This window comes from Mirounga leonina, unplaced genomic scaffold (genome assembly GCF_011800145.1).
Source record: "Mirounga leonina isolate KUSES-001 unplaced genomic scaffold, KU_Mleo_1.0 Mir_54, whole genome shotgun sequence".
Lineage (NCBI taxonomy): Eukaryota > Metazoa > Chordata > Mammalia > Carnivora > Phocidae > Mirounga > Mirounga leonina.
The window spans coordinates 6,953,104-6,972,237 of record NW_023270812.1 but is presented as its reverse complement, the minus strand read 5'-3'; the positions used below and the strand labels follow the sequence as shown (position 1 = coordinate 6,972,237).

At 33.9% G+C, this 19,134-nt stretch overlaps 1 protein-coding gene across 6 annotated transcripts in view; it reads right to left on the bottom strand.

Annotated features, from left to right (window-relative positions):
- QKI (QKI, KH domain containing RNA binding) overlaps positions 1-18,905 on the bottom strand; it is a 158,164-nt gene extending 139,259 nt beyond the window's left edge. For all 6 annotated transcript variants that reach the window (XR_004676857.1, XR_004676858.1, XM_034991998.1 and 3 more), the window contains exon 1: positions 18,753-18,905. The gene's annotated coding sequence lies outside the window, so the exon portion shown is untranslated. The remainder of the gene's footprint in view (positions 1-18,752) is intronic.
- Between the last annotated feature and the right edge of the window lie 229 nt (positions 18,906-19,134).

Sequence of the window (19,134 nt, the reverse complement as noted above, 5' to 3'; positions counted from 1 at the left end):
ATTAAATGAGGTAATGAATATATATTTATAAAAAGTGCCTGATATATAAACTTAAGTATGTTCATATCATCATTACTACTGATAATTATGATATAAAATCATATATTCTGGAAATGCTGTTATCTTGACAGATGTCTGAAAGATAATAACTGCTGATTTAATGAATACCTGTTACTAAACTCTGTTCTTTTCCCAGACTCTAGAGGCATAAAAGGCACAGAGAAAAGGCATCTACCAACAAATACTCTTTGGAAATGACTTCTCACATGTAAACTCATCATACATGGCAAAGTGGAGGTAAAAAGTAACAGATACAGCGTAATTTTTCCAACTCACTTTTACTAAGCACCTCCTCAGTCAACCATGTCTTCCAGAAAACCTTACATACTACTCAAATACAAATGCCACAGTACATTTAGCTTATTAAAAATGACCGTTAAATACCTGGAGCAGATATTCTCTACAGCACTTTCCCAGAACACACTTTAAAAAGGTTAAGAGCTCTTTGAATCAGGATCTGACCTATTTTGGTTTAACCATTTTTCCAGAGTTTAAGATTACTTTAACCTCAAATGAGTCATTTGGGGGAAGAAAAATTGGGGAAACAGTTTGGCCTGTAAATATATATTTGCATAACTCTAATTTAATAACTTAAAATAGTTGTCACCTTTATCACAATAGATTTGGATGTGAATTTAAATATATCACAAAAAAACCCTTCTAAAAAAGTAAACTCCCACCAGTAACTATGGAATTTGAATTTAGTATCAGCTTATAAACAACTAATTATAGCCATCTTGCTACAGAAAAGTGGTAATTTTAATGAAATAAGTACTATATATACATGTGTATACACATATACTACTTTTATCAATAAAATTATATATGAATTATACATGTTATACTCATATACATGTATAACATATAAAACATTAAATATATCACTAAAATATATTAATGCTTACACATGTATACAATTCATAGATACTCCATATACCTTATTCTAACTTCATCTTGTATGTTAAAATTTTTAGTTTTTTTCCTGAAATTGAAAATGTAGCTTTCCACATATTGATTTACTGGATCAGGAACATTAGAATTAAAATTATTATACTATATTTCTCTCATAAAGGCCTAGCCTAAAGAATATTTATCTTTAGGCTCTATCTCTGAATTCTAAGCTTGCCACAGCCTACCTAAGCCAAATTGTATCAGTGATAAGAAAACAGAGGTATTGACTGACTTTTTTTTAAAGATTTTTACTTATTTGACAGAGAGAGACACAGCAAGAGAGGGAACACAAGTAGGGGGAGCGGGAGAGGGAGAAGCAGGCTTCCCGCCAAGCAAGGAGTCCGATGTGGGACTCGATCCCAGGACCCTGGGACCATGACCTGAGCCGAAGGCAGACACTTAACCACTGAGCCACCCAGGTACCCAAGATTTTATGTATTTATTTATTTGAGGGAGAAAGAGAGAGCACGAGCAGGGAGAGGAGCAGAGCCAGAGGGACAAGCAGACTCTGGGCTAAGTGAGGAGCCCCACGCAGGGCTCAATCTCAGGACCCTGAGATCATGACCTGAGCGGAAATCAAGAGTCAGGCGCTTAACCAACTGAGCCCACCCAGGCACCCCTAGAGGTGTTGATTTATTTTAAACTTTGTAAATGTCAGAGATGGCTAAGCATTCTAATTTATCTTCAACATCACATGGAGGCTTACTTCTCATATGGATGTATCATAATCAGTCTAGCAATTAAAGTAACTTAAATGAAAGTACTTTCAATCACAACCGGAACTTACTTCAACAAGAATACTATTTCTTGCAGGTTTTCATACATTCAGTCTCATGTGCACAACCTCAATAAACTGTTTCCTAAATACAGAGAATTTGCACAACTTTTTTCTTCCTTCTATTCTTGCTTTTTCCAACCATCAAATATTAAATTCCCACATTTACTTCAAAATTAAACATTTCTATTATTCTGTACTTAAAGAGAACAGACTTACAACAGCTATACTCCTATTAAAATTTTCTAGGTAGCATGGTACATTATATAATTTATTAACCAGGGTTATGTATCCAAGTAAAATCTAATAACCTCCTAGAAGTAATCCTCAATTACCTTAGAACCCAACAGTTTCAGGACATATACTAAGAAATATTACTTTTATATTTTACATTAGCATTTTTCATTTTAAATATTTACCAACCTTCGAATAGGTCTCACATTCCAACAGTCACACATAATTCTCTTAATCTGGACACAAATATCTGTTAACAAATATATGTACCATGGGAAGAAAGTGTACTCCAAAATGCATGGTACAGTATACCAAAATTCAGGATTAAACACTCTGAATACTGTATGTTGAATCAAGGGTTAGGTTATTCTAAGAAATGACAAGCATTAGTCACCTAGAGTAAAAACTGACAAGGCCCAGATTTCCCATAATAGAAATTCTACCACTGTGTTTAAATTTTATAATACAAACTGTTTAAACACAATATAAACCAGTTAAGACTGACAGTTTATATGACATTCTATAAATTGACTATTACTTATAAACCCGGAGTATTCTGCATCCTTTAAGACTGTAGTTCATCATACAAATGGCAGAAACATAAATTACACAGCATATCACCATGAATGTAGTAAATGGATTTCAATTCATTAGACAAATCATGTGCTGAAATATAAAAAGTCAGCAATGTTTTAGATATTTAATGAAATATAAAAATTTATGTGGTTAAGGCTTTAACGTACAAAGCGTAAGCAACTTTAAAAACAGCCATCTTTAGCTCTTAAATAGAATGCTCAAGTGTCACTCATCTGAACTAAGCAGGCCAAGCAAAATATCCTGTGATTCCTATGTTCTCCTCAATGTCGAAATGGGTGGATAATTTAAAGCCTGCTCCCTCAAGAGTTGCTTTATAGGCAATTTTCTCCCAGTATCAAGGTTTGCAATTTCCATTTGGCTGCCAGTTTGCGATTAAATTCATCACCTTTATTATAAAAATGTGCTTCACTCCATGGCCTGCTGCACAAGAACTATAAGAAAAACATTTTTCACTGCTAACGGCAAAATCATTCTAAGGCAACCACCACATCCACTCAGATTCGCTTCCTCAACCTGACGTAGTAGCCTACATCACTCACAGGAGAAACTGTAACAATTCTGTAACTCACAGAACCTAATTTTTGGATAAAATGCAACCAATCTTGTAATTTTTATATTCAGTGTTATTGTGAATGAATCAACCACAAGAAGTCAACATACGGAATATTTCCAAATTTCAATAAAATGACAAAATAATTTTTAAGTGTTAGATAATTAAGTACCCATCTTCTTTAAAAGTTCATGATTTGCTTTGTAGCTTAACTTTCACTATCTGGGCAAACAGCCAATGGTCAAAAATAATTATAAGATACATAGATAGATAATGTTTATACTTATATAACACTTCTATCTAACTTTACCTTCTTAATAAGTCACAATATAAGGTTTGGAGGTAAAAGAAAGTCAGAAAAAAGACAGTATTTCCCAAATAAAGTCATTAAAGCTAGTCACCATGACATATTTAAGAACACAATATTACTCTTTATAAGATTTAGATTTTTTCAAGATTATCTATAAAATTAACATTTACTTTTACAAACTTGGCTTTTATGCCAAACACTCAGAAATCTCTTAGTCCAGTGAACTTGATAGTATCCATTTTAGAATTTACGGGGGGGGGGGGGAAGAGAACTAAATTTCACATTAAATGAAGCCCTATAATCAGAGGAATTATCAGGTTATTTAATACGTGAACCTCCAAGAAATTTCCATCTACCTGCTAGAAAATGGTGTGATCCCTTCCATCTTAACCTGTGTCTGCCTCTGCCACAGCAGTTAAAGCACTATACTGCAGTTTCTTATTTCATTTCTCTCCCCATACATGGCTCCTTAAGTACTGGACTATGCCTTAATTCATTTTTGTATCCGCAGCACCCAGGAAAGTGCTAGATTAAAAAAAAAAAAAAAAAAAAAAAGTTTGTTGAAAACTAAGTTACAGCAGGAGTCAGCATCAGTTTTGCTAAAACTACACAAGTCATAACCCATTAATTCTATAGTATTAGTCACAACCAACACTTTTTAAATGACATAGAATGGGGACACATGGGTGGCTCAGTCAGTTAAGCATCCAACTCCTTGACTTTGGCTCAGGTCATGACTTCAGGGTTGTGAGATCGAGCCCCGCATCAGGCTCCCCACTCAGTGAAGAGTCTGCTTGAGCTTGAGATTCTCTTTCTCTTCCTCACCCTCTGCCCCTCCACCCATGCACATGTGTGCACACGCTTTCTCTAAAATAAATTTTTAAAATAAAGAAATGACATAGAATAAATTTTTAAAATAAAGAAATGACATAGATATGGGAAAACAGATTACACCGTAACAGAGACAAAACACAAATATTATTTCATTAAGCTTTCATTTCAGCTGTTTAGTTATATGAATATGTATGTACATAACAAAATATTTCCCTTTATAGGTAGCATTCTAAAAATTTGACACATACCTTTTTTTGCCCACATTTATATCAGTTTTCTGGTTTACACTGTCAGGATATATGTACTTGTTATTCAATAAATATTAGTATTAACAATCAAAGACACTCTGGATTAACAAAATCAAAGATTTCACTTTGAGATTCCTCTTAATTATTACTTACTTGCTCCAATGCTTTAAACATCCACAGATAAAGTGACTAAAAATTTTGTATATTCAAATCTGAACAACTCTCATGATGTTCAGTTAATATATTTTAATAAGAAAATCAAAGGTGTTAGTCCTTGAATAAAAATGAAATGTGAAAAATAAGACTCTCATGTCCCTTACTACCCATTAAAATAAATACATTTTTCTATGACCTAAAAACAAACTTAGGATTTTCTAACTCAGATCTTACTTTCACCTTTCCTAATCACTGTCATTCTCTTACAGGATCCACTTATTCTCTACTCTCTTCCCCTTTTCACTTTTCTTTTATTCAGGATTCATGAAACAACAACATAAAATGCTTTTTGAAGATACCTCCCCTAAATTTATCACCCTTCAAAATTTAGATAAATTTACACTAGCCTATGAAACAACCTGTACAGGACATCACCACACACACAAATACTAAGTCTAGCAATGACAGAGAATCTGAACTGAGTATTTGGAAGACACTAAGTGGCTTTCTCATTTTCCCTTATCTTTACCTTAGACTTTTATCCCATTATTCGAGGGCAAATAACCTAGATCTACAAGGGGGGAAATGGAGAGCTTACTCTAACTAATGACTTTAAAATACTGTATAAAATATAGACAGTGTAAGTTCCTTTGCTATGTACACTACATTGTATCTAGACCTAGAGTCAGCTGGCCGGAAAATGAACCCAGGAAGGCCTTTTGTCTTTAACATCAGTTTAATGACAATATCACTGTATGCATTATATCCTTAATTTTATTCTTATTTACAGGAAAAGTTAAAAAAACACCCTGGGTAGAGGGGCACCTGGATGGCTCGGTTGGTTAAGCGTAGGACTCTTGATTTTGGCTCAGGTCATGATCTCAGGGTTGTGATATTGCGCCCTGTGTAGGGCTCTGCACTGGGCATGGAGCCTGCTTAAGATGCTCTCTTTCTCCCCTCCTCTCCCTCTCTCAAAAAAAAAAAAAAAAAAAAAAAAAACCCTAGGTAGGTACTTCAAGTATTGAAACAAAATTTAAAATAATTAAGACTACTCACTTTAGAAGGTAGTCACAATACACCAATTATCAGTCATAACATCATTCCCCACAGAGGGGATCAGGCCCAAAGGTACTCCCTGACTGGCTAATACCACCCACCCTTACACTTACCCTGTTCTGTCACAAGCGCCAAATCAGCTACCATTCCTGAAGCCAGCAGTTTCTAATTTGTGAAACTTCATACCTTCTGTACATGAACTACACTTACATATGTAACAAAAAGATGGAACTGTGATCACTGAGATCCATTCCAACTTCAAATCTCTGAATTACAGGTTTTTTTTGAACTGGAAAATTTTTTTAATGAAAATCTGTTGGGCCTTCCAGACGAAATGCTATTATTCTACCACCCACTCTTACACTTACCCTTCTTTAAAGACTGCTAACTATAAATGTCATCAAAACTTCATTTTATAATATGAATAATTGCTGTAACAACAAAAAGAGAGCTAATATCCTATAGATTAAAATCTAAACAGAAAAAACTCATCTAATTACTGATTTACAGATCTTACAAAACTACTCTATCACTGCATCTCAATGTTTATTGAACAATCTAACAAAGACAAATATTTTTCTGCTCAGAATTCCTCTTCGCCTAACAATTCACTAATTCCCAACTTAAAAATTTTAGACTTAAACCAGGCATACGTTAAAACAGTCAACATTTCTCTGTGCATTATCTATTTTAAAGTATTTTTAAATTTTACATTTAAGTTGTCAGAATTGTTCATTTTCTTTCATTTAGAAAATTATTTAAAAATAGCAATTCTAAATATTTAAATAACACTTTGAATTAAACAAAATTCACTACAGAAACCATTTGCTGCGATTGTTATATAAAGTCAAAAAGGATGCTTTTTCTTGCTTCCTTTTAGATGGAATTTGAAATAATCCCAAACTAAATGAAATTTAACTATCTTTTTCAGAGAGTACTTTGATCTGACTTGAGGCAGTATTCTCATCCAAAAATTAAGATTCCCAAACAATTATTATTTAAACCCTCTTCTCCCTAGGATCCACAGTCTTTACAATCCTCTAATATTTATCATAATGTATCCTCAGACCACTAGTTCCAAAAAGAAAAGAAAGAAAAAAGGCATTCCTTTACCAAGTAATTTCAGAAAATGCTCATTTAAACCAAGTCAGCTTCCTTTAGCAGCTCCTGGATGTTCAACATGTCACCACATGTTGAATTCACAAAAGAATATGCAGCATTTCTTTGACTACTTTTATTCTCAGACTACCTCAGGAGGCCAGTATTACATGGAACACACTTTGCAAACACTTCGCCGATAGCCTCCCTCAATTCAGGGTTAAATTAGCAGATCTTCAGTCTCTCCCATCCAGTATAAGATTGTTAGGTCTTTCAAGCCATTAGAGCAAAAGCAAATGGAGAGAAAGATGAAAGGCAAGCATATGGCAAAAACCCATGCCATACATACAAGACAAGATATGCTAGCAACTCATCTATAGAGCTTAGACTCACCAGTTCTACAAATCACACACTAATTCCAGATAAACTTCCTTCCTCCAGTCACCTAAACCCAACACAATCACCAAAAGACACACAGAGAAAAGAACTATCATAAAAAGAGTGGATTAAGTATATCCAAATGTACTAGTAAAACAAAATAGAAAGCCAAACTAAGCATGCACAGGTTAAAAAAAATAAAAAAATAGAAGTTAAGAGGCAAAATACTGGGGAGGGGGAAGGTGGGGAGTAATTCCAGAAAGTCTAAAAATATGCAATAAGCAGAGCAATCTATCAATGAATCCATATTAAACAGAAATGTGGAGGCAGATAAAAGGGAAAAAAATTAAGATGTAAAAAGAAAAGCCTTAAATGGGTCTCCCATTATCAAGAGGATGAAATCTTTTTCCAGGAATTTAAAGCTTTCTACAGAAGAGATATAGAATAATTTACTTCTTTCTCCTACCCAGAATGTCCTCTCATTCAAGGATAGTGTTCCCTGTGTCTAGAATACTACTCCCTTACCTTTTCTCCACTTCAATCCTATCTATCCTGCAAGAGCCGGGTGAAATTTTACCTCTTTTCCTGAAACATTCCATATCTCCCCAGCCTAACGTGATCTTAGCACCAGTCTTTCAACCTTTCCTGGTTACATTCCCTTATATTACTTTCTTTTCATACTATCTACCCTATTACTCAGACAACCTGAAGGTAAGGAATGAATGTGAAGCTTTGTTGCATACCTCATATGTTACACATAATATGCACTCAAATTTACTTGTGAATAGAATAAAAAATTTCAAATAAATGTCAAGTCATTAAAAAATAAGCAAAATATGCAACTCTGACATTACTCAAAAATTAAATGCCACATAATAGTAATCACTTTCTACTGGAATGCAGTATAAAATGCTGATTTCCAATTAACTACACTGCAAAAACAAAAGAGCTTGGTATTCACAGGGCCATTACAATATTTAGTAACCTAAGGCTTTTTAAACAGTGAGTAATCAAGTTCTAAAAAACATTTGATATTATCACACAAGCTTACTGAAAACAAAGTGATAGGTCGAATAGTTAAGTAAATTATAATACATCTCTGTAAGATGAACTATGTTAACATAAAACTATATTGTCAAAGAATATGAAACGGCAGGGGAACATGCTCCTGATGTAATTTACTTGAACACAAACAGATAACACTACAGTAGGATCACAACTGTGTTTTATCCATAGATCAAGAAGGGAAAAAGTCTAGAAAAGAATTTGCCAAAATGTTAAGAGTGATTATCACTGAATTATGGGTAACTTTTACTTTTTAATTGGTACATTTTAGTTCTTTTCCATAAGATGAAGAATACTTGCTGTAAGAATAAAATCAATGTGTTTAATTCCTTATAACATATATTACAATGATTACTAGAATGAAGAAATTTATGCTTCTCATATACTCTGACTGTAAGAAACAATTTTTAAAATGTATATACACAAAATTGGCAACAGGGAAAAACTTTCCCTGAAAGATAATACATGGCACTGAGGTTCAAAGACAATATGCTAGGACACCTCTCTGCCCTCACCACCACCTTTCCCAGGACTCAGAGATCACAAACCACACTATTGTCAAAGGTGAACTGAAAATGTTTGCATCTTCAATTCTCTACATTTTATGAATAACAAAAAAGAGAAAATACTGGGGAGAAAGAAGTAAAATGCAAGTTTTATCAGTTCTACAAAGGTATATATCACAGTTGATATCCTCTTCCCTGGTCTTCTACAATACAAACACTTCTCTCGTCTCCGAGTTCAATGTCAACTGATTAAGGAAGAAAAGTATTTCACAACTGATAGAGCAATTAAAAAAAAGCTCGAAATAACAACTTGGAAAATATAATTTAAATGCGTTATTAACAAAAACACTTCCAAATCATATCTAAGAAGGAACTTAAATGAGCAGTATTTCTTATTTAACAATTGCAAGCTATATTTTAAAATATATAATATTTACCTAACTAAAAAAACTGACAAGGAATGCTATAAAGTGAGATAAGATTACCTTTTTATTGCTGATAATTTTTTATTACTATAATAAAACTATAAGCCCCAAAAGAACTTTCTCTTCATGTAACATATAGTAGTAAACTATGGCTTAGGTTTTTTTTTCTGATTTACATTAGTAAACAAATCAACTGTTGGTTAAAGACTTTAGAACTGCAAAGAAAACATACAAGTAGAATACTTTTCAACAGACTTGACTCAGTTCTGCACTAAAACAAACAAAAAACCTTCAAACAACTAAGCTGTAAAGGCAGAAACTGTATTTCAGAATATTACTATACTCAATGGAATGTCCTAATCCCGCCACATTTTATAGTCAACATCTAACATATGGTCTCTTAAAAAAAAAAAAAAAAGTTCTTTAAAGAAATATCACAACTGATTTACACGACACTTCTAAATATTAAATTTAGTAATTACTTCTCATATTCCTGAGCAACTCTCCTCTTACAATTTAAAGGAAAAAATTTCCTATTCTCATAAGAGAGTTATTTCTCAACAAATTTTAATCACTAAACACTGCCTTTTGTGTACTAATATCTCCATCTGCTGGAACATAACTTCCTCACTATTAAAAGTTCTTAAGGAGAAAAACTTTGTAGTAGAGATTTTGCAACTACTTAGAAATAAAACCTTTTCATTGGTCACCATTTGAGGCAACTAGCAACCAATGTTTTACTTCGAGAACCAACCAATAATTAATTAAGAATAAGCATCTATCTGGCTTTCCAATAGTAACTATTTTCAGAATAACAATATATTCCCTGCTGCTGAAAGAAAGCTTTACCTAACTACGGCAGGAGAATCATTCTAAGACCAGGCTAACCCAGATATTCGTCTCAGTTTCACTAATGGTGGAACCAGATGCAGGCCCCCAGCGTGATGCCAAATCAAGTGCATAGCATCACCTATGATGTATAGATGAACCTATTCAATCCTTTAAACTTAACTTCCCAAGTACTAGATACACAGGGCATAAAAGAACAATTCCAATGATAAGGAAGTTATAGCAGTGCCATATAAAAGATGGTTCTAAATTAAAAAGACATGAAGTCCTAACAACCAGATTCAGTGAGTGGGGTCCTGAGTCAGACTCTGGTTTGGACAAGCCAGTTATAAAAAATATTTTGGGGATAACAACAAAAATCTGAATATGGACTGGTTATTACATTAAGTGTAGGACTGACCCATTTTATTCAGTGCGATGCTGTTATATATATAGGAAAATGCTAGTGTTTAAAGAGATACATATATAGAGATGGAATGTCAAGATATCTCTAACTTACCTAAAATAATCAACATAAAAAAATACAATTAAATAAAAATAAAGTAAAATGGATGATGAAAATAATGAAATTCTCAAAAATCTTTGTATTTGATAACACATCTAGACTCAACAATATTAGATGAGTGAGATTTGGACAAAATTTCCTCCAACTCAAACCAATTCAAGAATTTCTAAGATTCCCCTAAACCAAAGAGTTTCTTCAGTTCTCTTTAATTTACATATAAGCTTAATTCTAAGTAACCGAAATTTTAGCTGACAGCTATACAAATGAGCCCCACATGTTCTCAATACCTCAGGATTAAGGTAAGAACTTAAGGGTAAGGAAAAAATAATTTCTGTATATGTTTATTTTTAGTTAAAATGCACTTTTAAAAACTCTGAAGAGTTTAAACCTAAAATATATAAAGCTCAAAATATATTTTTATTAACTATTTTGAGAAAATAGAACTATTTAAAAGTTACCTAACCATTTACATTAACCCTTCACAATGCATCCAATTTCTACTTCCTCAGACCCATATATTCTACACTCATTAGTTTTCCTCAAAGAGTTCATTATGACACCCCAAAATAATACAAGCCTTCCACTGGTTCCTTACAAAGCTCAGAATAAAATGTATGCTGTTCATCCTGGCATTCAAGGCCTACCATGGTAGAGCCCGAACCTAGGCTGCTGGCTCTGCTCATGACTCTCCTCCGCATCTGCCATTCCAACTAACTGAGTTTAGACACACTTTCTGAAAATCTTTCAATCTCCCATCACCACTGTTTTGACACGACAGCACGTTCTCTTCTCGTGGAACATCCTCCATCCTCCCATCAGTTGATGCTTCAAACACGGGTATCAGGAATGGGATGCAGTGGCTACACCTAGTACAGCTCCCATTTCCATTCAATTCATCATCATCCACCTCCTGGCAGGTACTCTTCAGAGTTGCTACCTATGCGATGAACCTCCTTATGCTAATGTACAAGTGAACCAAGTGTATATTCCTGACTTGAATCACCTCGCAAGAGTAAACCTTTATATTAAATCTTCCAGTCAGAAATGTTAGGTTTCCTCTTGAGCAGTTATTAAAAATAGTAACTGCAGTAATAATAATACCAACAATAATACTAAATACACACTAGATTTGTACCCTTAAAGAGTTAAGGCTCTATCCTATAGTTATTAAGAAGTTTAAGTAAGGGTGCCTGGGTGGCTCAGTCAGTTAAGTGTCTGCCTTCGGCTCAGGTCATGATCTCAGGGGCCTGAGATCGAGTCCTGCATCCATCGGGCTCTCTGCTCAGCAGGGAGTCTGCTTCTCCCTCTCACTCTCCCTCTACACTAGCTCTCTCTCAAATAAATAAAATCTTAAAAAAAAAAAAAAGTTTAAGTAAATGAATGAAATCTTCTAAACACTTTTACTTTCTCACTTTTAGCCTCTTAACTATCTCAAAATTTTACCTTTAAAAATTCTAGCTCCAAGAATTTGACCAGTATTTGCCCAAGTCCAACATATTACAGAATTAACACTACTCCCATTTACTTTTTCTTCTTCATGTTCACAACCTAAGGCAACACAGCAACTTTTTAACACATGGAACTATTCTGGGTTTTTCTTCTCTAGTTCCAATTATAGAGAGACACATTCACCAAAAGAAGGTAGAACTGAGGGTCTAGCTCCAACTCTGATACTACCTTGCCTTGTGATGTGGACAAGTCACAACCTCTCTAGACCTCAGTTTTTGTACCTACAATAGAAAGATTTCCCTTGATTCCCAGGTCCCTTGCAGTTCTGAAATTCCATGATCTTTTGATATTATTTTAGTTTTCCCTACACTAAACTGCATCCAAGAAATGTTTTCCATTTTCCTAGTTTTTTTATATATACATCTCCTCAAATGCTCTTTGTAAAACCATTCTGAGTCCCCATAAATTATGACACTAAGAGTTAATGAAGAAAGATTTCAAATAAAAATTTTGTAAAACTTTGCTTTTTAAAACCAGCACTTTCCTAGTACTCTTAAATGTAATAAATATAGATACACGCGTTACATATTTTTATATTTTTCTATAGATTTTAAACTCTTAAGTTAGATTAAAAGCCAAAAGTTTCCCAATAATCTGAAACTGACCAGGTGATCATGCCCAATCTTTACAACAATCTGTTCCGCATGAAAGCCAAAAGCAAGGTGTTTACTTAGGACCTGCTAATAAGACCCTTTTCCACTGTTAATACATAATCATTTCAATCCTGGGGCCAAGCAGGTATTTCATTACTTCGAAAACCGTCCTTGTTCTAGAACTTCACCAGCCCCAACACCGACTCTTCTCAAGGGTTCAAGGCCAGCTCACCTTCACTGCATGTTTCCCTTTATGTACATGTGTGCCTACATGTGTGTACACACACAAGCCCTTTCCTTATTACCATGGCCATATAACATGAGACCACTTTATGGATTTAACTACATTTTGATGTTTTTTTCTGACACTTCAGGACCCTTGAAAAGCATCCAAACTGACAAATTATGCTTTATCATAAATAACGTGATAGAAATGTTACAATAGATTCATTTCACAAGTCACAAAATTTAGTTTAATAAAACATGTACGTTAGAATCAATACACAAGGCAAACATTATGAACATAAAAATTTGTTTATTTTGCTAGACTTGATAGGATTTCTCGAATTTCAAACTAGAGTTGCTGCTTCAGAAAACTGAAGAAATGATGAAACCACTGAGTACAATCATTTGCTTGTTAATTACAAGAATTCTGGATATATCACTTATCTTCTGCAAGCTATATATCTGTTAAAAATTCATGACAGATTTACTTTAAAACATTGTTAGGGCTAAAGCAGAAAAGTAGACTGCTTTTAAGAGGGTTAAGTTTCAGTTAGCTGAAAACTTTTCTCAGGTCTATCAATCCGTAAGCAGAGAGAAGCTGTCACTGCCCATCTCAGCTCTTAAAAGTTTTGGCATTTATGGGATTATGTAGGTAAACCTTTTCTCTAGTCAATTACCTATAAAAGTCAACATTCAGCTGATATGTAGGTCTTGTACTCTGTAGAACACAGTATATGGGAAAGATTCCAGGTCCCTAAGTGCTGCTTTGATGTGTTCAGGATAAATAAGGACTATTTAAATGGTTTTAGTTTAGAAGAAAGCGGAGTATAACCATATGTGGCAGTTACAGTAATTTAACACAAGTAACAATTTTTTAAACAGGGTGTTTCTTTAAGCTAATTTGAAAGTGCCAAAACTTCTAAGAGCTGAGATGGGCACTGACAGCTTCTCTCTGCTTAAGGATTGGTAGGCTTTGTACAAGGACTGGCTGAAAACTATTGCCCAAGTAAAGCAATTTTATCTTTCTAATTCTCATTCACACCAAAGGTACTAAAGTAAAATGAAGATAAAAGCTTCTTGAGAGGGGCGCCTGGGTGGCTCATTCGTTAAGCATCTGCCTTCAGCTCAGGTCATGATCCCAGGGTCCTGGGATGGAGCCCTGCATCGGGCTCCCTGCTCAGTGGGAAGCCTGCTTCCCCCTCTCCCACTCCCCCTGCTTGTGTTCCTGCTCTTGCTCTCTCTCTCTCTCTGTCAAATAAATAAATAATAAATAAATAAAAAGCTTCTTGAGAACAGGCATTGCAAATGATACTTTAAGATTTCTAAAAAAATATCACTTAAAAGTACGTGTACCTTTTTTTGTAATTTCCCAAAACTATCAAAATTATTATATAATTGGCTTAATCCCATGCTTTAGAGAAAAATCAAGAGGATAACAATGTCAACCTATTTATTAATTCAACAAACATCTGATAGTGTACGTGTGCCGGGCTATGAGGTGGGCACTTTCAAGGAACTAATTCTAATAAGGACAGGCAGACACAAAAAAAGATAGTATTACAACATGAAGTATGATGATAACTACACAGACAGTAGCACCTAACACACACTGGATTATATTTACAGTCAACTTTCATAACACAGTCACACTAACAAAACAAAATGCATTCACTACGAAAAAAAGTTTAATGCCATGTTTGCTTTCCATTAAATGAAAAAAGCCCTGTAAAAATCTTACTTGGACCTCAAACAACGTAGGTATTTTGGGCCCCAAAACTGAAATGCCAATTTTTAAAAGGGGTATAAACATTCCCTTAAAAAAAGCATTCCCATGAAGGGAAAAATACATTATCTTGATGTCAAAAAAAAAAAGAGGGATCAGAAAAAATAATGAAGTCCTGTCAATCACAAAAATAAAAAGTTGGTACATAATATAATTCTAACTTCTTGGTATAGGTTTCTTTACTATCCTGATCCGTTGGCCCTAAAATAGATCCTTGGATATCTTCATAATAGTTGACATACCAATGACAGAAAGTTGCTCAGTGGACTCTCTCACTTAGGTTATCAAACAAATAAAACTCAAAAAAGGCACAGCATTTTCCATCTCCAACGAAGACAAGTTTTACTTATAATTGCACCATCATAAACCAAATTGTATTAACTATAATAAATTTCTCAAGTAAATTAAAAGGTGTTCCAGTCAGAGTAAAAAAGCTGTCCCTATGATCACACTGGCGTAATTCTCTTAAGGGCCAAAAAAGGTCAAAAAACAAAACAAAAAGCTTACATGTCTAAATATATTGGCTTCAAAAAAGGTGCATGTAAAAAAAAGGTGCCCAATAAAGGCAGGGTGTATGGGTGTTGGGTGTGTGTTGGGGGAGGAAGGGAGCACACTTGTCCTTTGTCACAGGAATCTATTTCCCTTTAAAAAGTAAACAAAAAGCCATTTTTTCTTATGAAAAACTGATGCACTTTGCAATCAGCTTCAGGACAGTGACAAGTGAGGGGATAATAACAGAAACAATGTATACAAAACATTAAAAAAAACAAATTAACTTGTAGTCACTTTATATTCTCAAAGCCATTTAAGAAAAGGTGCTCATACCAAACACACTAGCAAATGCAATTAGCAAAGAGACCTACTTCTATTAATTCAATTACATTATATCCTTGGGAGTACAGCTTTTACTACAAAGCACATAAATTGGATAGAGTTAAGAAAAAGGAATCACCTTCTGCCTCAGTGAATATACATGCATTTTGAATATACATTCTGCCTAAGGGAGAGTTAAGCTTCAAAAGTACAGAATGAATGTTGACTAAATGACCTAGGATACAAGCTATCATTTCCATTATTACGTTACAGAGCTGGTGACACCTCCTGGGTGAGGAGAAAAATAATGGAAGGACAACTGATTATAAACACCCTATCCTTCTCTCATCACTATTAATTCAAAGGGCCAGTGTACAACTGCAAAATCTTTCTTCCTAAAGAACAGATTAATTACTTCAACTTAAGTAAATAAAACCTGTTTGTTACAGAGATTGATTACGGTCAACAACGCTCCAGAAAAAAAATCCTAAAATTGTAATAAACTTATACAGCAAGTCCTCTCAATACAAACAGCCATATAATTTTTGAAACAAAGCATTTGTAGACAAGATTTCTCCTCTGCAAAAAAATTTTGAAGTGTAAGAAAACCAAAGATATAAGGTATTTTCAATATTGAATCATAATAAATAGAAATAAACAGTAACATGGAAAAATGTTAACTAGTGAAGCAAGTTTTCATTTAAAATATTTTTTGCCCACATTTTTAAGGGAGAGGGAAAGAAAACTGAGGCCAGAAAGAAAATTTATTACCCCCCCCCCCCAAAGACCGTGAGAAAATGAAAATGCGTTTCTCAAATCAGGAATGCAGAATGTAATCTAACATGTTTGCTCACTTTTTCTGAGCCACACACTAATTTTTCAAGTATTCACAAAAGATTTAGGCTAGCTTTACTTATAAACCATACCATGCATTCTTAATTTTCCCATCAGCAGCTTTAACCTCCCTATGCCTAAAAAATGAAAACTCAAAATCTGATTTTAAAATCCCTAGTTCTTTCCCCCATCTGAAATTTTTAAGTCTAAATGATTTCATTTGTGGCTTTCTCAATTCTAATTGCAATACTTTATAAAAACATAATTTGCATTCAAGTACTGTTGTTGCATGAGTTTCATTTTCATGACAAAGAAAGTTTTTTTTTAAATAAAAAACTTGTAGTAACTACTCTTTCCCATGGATGGTCCCAGGATTCAGTTTGGAAACCTCTCTCCAGAGAGCAGTTTCAGACTTTAAGACCTTGGTTTTATGTGTAATCATCTCTACCTTCAACGAAAGATTCTTAAGTATTGGAAACAACTGAAATTACGTCCTTTATGTGAGTGGTCCAACCTAGAAAGCGCTCACAACTTAAAAGAACAACTGTGAAGACACTTAGAGGATAGTCTGGCAATTCCTACCTACTCCCCTCTCTCCAGACAAAAAAATAAATCCAAAAACCAAAAGAATGTCCAAAGTCAAAATATAAGCTAAAGATTAACTTGGCATGGAATTAAAATGCTCAATCTAAAACAGTCAAGCTTTAATCAACTAAGAAAATCTAGCACACGTAAATCCCAAATTTGTAACTAGCCAAATAAAAGTTCTCAGACTGACAAATTTTTTGAAACTTACTTTAAAAAAATTTTTTTAATAGAATTCCTAATCATTCAAAATTTCTAATTATCAGGAAATACATCTACTGTTAAGTCCAGTACCTTGACTAAATTAGTCGTCAACATAAAATTTACAGCTTTATCTAAATTGAAAAAATTTTTCCGCCAATCACATGGAAAAGGAAAATATAATTCCTAACCACAAACAGAAATCATGATTAATTTGTTTTGGACAATGACAGGCCACAAAGGGGCAAAGCAAGTTGCCAAATTTTCAGAATTAAATCATCTGGCCCAAAAAAACGTGATGCATTTCAAAAACTGTATTTTTCTTAAGTCAAATTAAGTTTATAATAAGGCTAACAATTAGAGGAAGCAGCTTATTCCACACTAAGGAATAGCCCCTTTTCCTGCATGTTTGTACTGGTCTGATAAAAAAAACAATCAAACTTCCTAGTCATTATGCTGTCCATTTTAAACATCCCAGCTACCACACAGAAACAATCTTTACTTAGGCTGGGGAGTTGAAAGGGCTAAAACTGAAGATAGACCAAGATAAGGGATGGAGTAAACCACATTAAAAGAAAAAAAAATTATTTAGAATGTATCATCCTCAGCTAGTGGTCTCCAAGTTTTAAAATGCAAATAGTTGCAATTTCCAACTACAGAGAAATGAACAAAAAACCTTTGTTAGAGATAATGACATAAGTGGAATTCTAGATTTGAAAGATTACAAATTATTGAAGCCAACATTAGAAACTTTTTAACAGAGAACTCCAAATTATCAGAGATTTTTAGATCAACATAAACGCAAAGTGAGAAGCCTTTCAGAACTAATCAGAGAAACTCAAATTATGTATGTTTTTAAATAGGATACACACAAAGTGAAAATACTTCCAATTTTTTTATAACCTCCTGTCATTTCATTGAACATTTTAATTCAAAGAATGCAACTTTATTTAACCCTAAATATTGTGAGAACACATTTTCATTTTAATGTCTACGAAGGATTCCTTCCTAAACAACTGTACTTAAGAAAAATAACCTTAAAAGAAATTTTTATAAATACTAAAACTTTTAATTTTACCAAAATATACCAAGGCAGAAAAAGCATATTATTTTTGAAATGTAATAAAATTGTTCCCATGATGTTAAAGAATGTGCTCTCGGTGTTTGTAAATATATTTTCTATTATAAATACAGTAAGTCCACGAGATGACACATAAAATGACTTACTGTGATTTAAATTCCAACTAAATTTAATACAGATCAGCTTATGAGTATGTTACACATTTTGCTCCAAACATTTCTCATGTTTAAAAAAAAATAACTGGCGCCCCTTAGCGCTCACATTTGGAAATACTCAATTTAAGAGTTCCAGCAATTTTTTTTTTTGACATTCCAGAAAGTTTTCTGCCTCCACAATCTTTCAAATGCCAACAAAAATAGAAAAAGCAGAACCCCTTAAAGGGACAGCTCAAGTTTTTTTCCGGAGCAATACGAAATTAACAGATTCGCTGTTTCAACAGTGGAAAAAGCGATTCCAATAAACCCTTACTGCTGTTACGTTTAACAAATGTAAGCAAAAGCGAGGACGCAGTAATTCCCAACAGTTTCGTACTTTCCAAGTTGTTCCTATGACTTTCTTGACAACAGAAGCTCCTGGGATTCTTCTTTAACCATCTTTAATCACGGAGACATTTCCGGTCTTTTGTTCTTTAGTGACATTCCACCTCTCTAAGCTTTAGATTCTTTTTCCCCAGTTCTACGTTAAAGATCTCGAAACTCCTGTGAAAAATCTAAATTCCACGGTCAATTCTGTAAGACACGGTTTTCGGCTTCTTCTCAACAGTCCTCCGGCATTGCCTCTAAAAGAAAATTAACTCCTGGCTACTCGACTTTCGAAACAGACTTTTTTGCTGGTCATTTTCCTCCTCTCTGGGCGTTCACAGAAACGCACAGCTACTAGAATTTAACAGCCCAGCGCATTGCTACAAGCACTT